We start from the raw sequence: 2978 nt of genomic DNA on the forward strand, positions 1-2978 counted from the left end.
TTGCTTTCTTCAAAGCCACCCGGCGAGCATTCCTTAAACCTTCTGTGTGCTAACTCGGTTTCTCACTTAGATTACACTTTGGTGGGTTTTGCCAACCCGCAGATAATTTTTGTTGTGTTGCATAAAGCAGTTCAAATTAAGTAACGTTATTACCCTCAGAAATAAATTGTGCCTGGCCAGTATCTTCTTCTAGCTTCTCCCAACCCCCCCCCCTTCCTTACAATTTCTTGCATCTGTTGTTCTACTGGGATATTCACGAATGGAAGATTCAGGAGAAAGCTTCAAGATGAAAAGATTGTGAGAGGCAGATGAGAAGACCTGATAATTTTCACATGCCTCAATTTATCATCTTTAAGTACTCCTATAAAATACTTGTGATTACAACCTTATTTACTTTAGAAAACAAATTCTAACAGCCTAGTAAATCAAAATTGATAACCAAATTCCATATTGAGTTTAAAATATCAGTAATCTATTTTTTCATGTAAGAAGATATTTTAGCATAAAAAGAAAAATATTTAAGAGCTGCAATGAGTAGAATCATGATATATTCAATCTCAGATATTTTTGAATCATATCCTAAAAATAATTTTTCTTTATAATACATTATCATCATAATATAGAGTAGCATGACTGTAACAAGTAGAAAAATATTCAAAACCAAGATACTTTTTTAAAGAAAAGTATTTGATGGAATCAAAAGAAGACTAAAAGACTTACAGAAGCACTATGAAGAAAAAGATTGCACGTGTATATATTATATATGTACACACTTAGGTAATACTTATATGATACTTATAAAAAGAAATGCATTCCTCTATAGATACGTTTCACTTACTACATTCCTTTCCAGATATATTCACTTAATTTTCACTTTAATGATAAGTTTCCATTTGATGAAAAATTACAAGAGATAGAGAGATAAACTGAGAGTTAGCAACATATATTTTGCCAAAGGACATGCATCTTCAATTTAAACAAACTTGGCACTTATTTAAATAAGTATCAATAAATTCATAATAATATATTTTAAATTTACCTTTAGTGCTTGGTATAATTCTTTTTAATTAGAATTCTTCTATTTTTTAATAGATTGTTTTAATTACCACTTTTATTACCATGTGAGTAAGTATAGGCTTCTTCTTGACATCTGTAAATATTATTACAGATTATTGAGATAGGAAAATAATATGATTTACACAGGAATATGTATAGATGTGGAGTCTTAAATGCAAGTGCATTATCAGCAAGTAGCTCATGTGAAAATCATGTCTTTTTTGTTTTAATTTATATGTTTAGTATGAGACTGAGTACCACAGCTGGTGGGGGAAAAGTTCAGGGAGTAGGGAGGGATCCAAGTATCTCAGTATCTTTTAAGGCTGAAGTCAAGATGTCGGCTGAACTGAGTTTCTTTCTGGAGCCTAGAATTCTCTTCCAAGTTCACACTGTTGTGAGAATTCAGTTCCCTGCAGTGGTAGGACAGAGGCCCCTGATCTCTCATTGGCTTTTGATCAGGTACCACTCACAGCTCCTAAAGACTGCCATGCCTCCTCTCCAAGTGGCCACTTCCAGAGGCCCTTTCAGACTTTAAATCCCTCTGACTTCTGGAAGGACCCACTCCCTTAGAAAGGCCCACACAACAAGACAATCTGACTTCTGATTAACTCAAAGTTGACTGATTGGTAACCTAATCACAGGAGTGCTATTCCACTAAATTCACAAGTCCTGCCTATACTCAAGGAGAGAGGATTAGGCAGAATTCATACACCAGAGTACGGACATTTTGAGGTTCATCTTAGAATTCTGCCTACCACTGGAGCTAATTACAGACAGTGAAATGGTTGTAAAGAAAACTAAGGTGGAGACAGGGAAGAGAGGAGCCTGTTGAGAGCAGTTAGAAAAGGCCTGTCAGGGACAGTAATACCTGATTTGGGATTATGGGGACACAGAATGAGTCAACCATGGAGATGTCCTCCTTCTCCTCCTGATCCTCTTCCTCCTCCTTCTTCTTTTGATTCAGAGTCTTACTCTGTCACCCAGGCTGAAGTGTGTGGTATGATCACGGCTCACCACAGCCTCGACCTCCTGCCTCCTGGACTTAAGAGATCCCTCAGCCTCCCAAGTAGCTGGGACTACAGGTGTACACCACCATGCTCAGCTAATTTTTTTATTTTGTGTAGAGATGAGGTCTTGCTGTGTTGCCCAGGCTGGTCTTGAGCACCTGGGCTCAAGCAATCCTTCTGCCTCAGCTTCCCAAACTGCTCGGATTGCAGGTGTGAGCCACTGTATTCAGCCAGTAATGTACTTCTAAATGGTGTTTTTCTATTCAAATTTAAAATATAGTCACTTAAGGATGGAGATACTTTCTGAGAAATGCTTCCTTAAGTATAGCCTGTCATTCCTAGGCTACAAACCTGTACAACTTATTACCGTACTAGATACTGTAAGCAATTGTAACACAATGGTAAGTATTTGTGTAGCTAAACATAGAAAAGATACAGTAAAAAAAAGTATTATAATCTTGTGGGACCACTGTTGTATATGCCATACTTCATTGACTGAAATGCCATTACATGGCACATGACTGTGTTACAATATTGTTAAAATTCCACTTACATGTCAAAGTAAATACTTTCCTGAGGTCTTATGACAAATAAATTCCTACTTCTAATGCATGTTTTTAAATACAACTTCTTTTTCTAGAAGCTCTAATTTTAGTTCCTCCAGGACAGAGAACTTGGGTTTGTGTATGCAACTGTGATCTGCCTTTCTAAAGGTCCTGCAGAGAAATGTGCTTGGTGGAAAGATACTGACATGGTTTGCCCTTGGAAAAATGCAAAGAAAGTCCCCTACAAACTAACAATTAGAATTTCATCATGGTGGTGGCTGGTGTCAAAATCTCTCATGCATTTACTCAAAAAGAATTCGTGATGGGAGAATTTTGAAATATCAATTTATGTTCTACTTTCTGCATTTTT

This window comes from Carlito syrichta, unplaced genomic scaffold (genome assembly GCF_000164805.1).
Source record: "Carlito syrichta isolate Samal-C Ts95f unplaced genomic scaffold, Tarsius_syrichta-2.0.1 Scaffold315938, whole genome shotgun sequence".
NCBI classification, from domain to species: domain Eukaryota; kingdom Metazoa; phylum Chordata; class Mammalia; order Primates; family Tarsiidae; genus Carlito; species Carlito syrichta.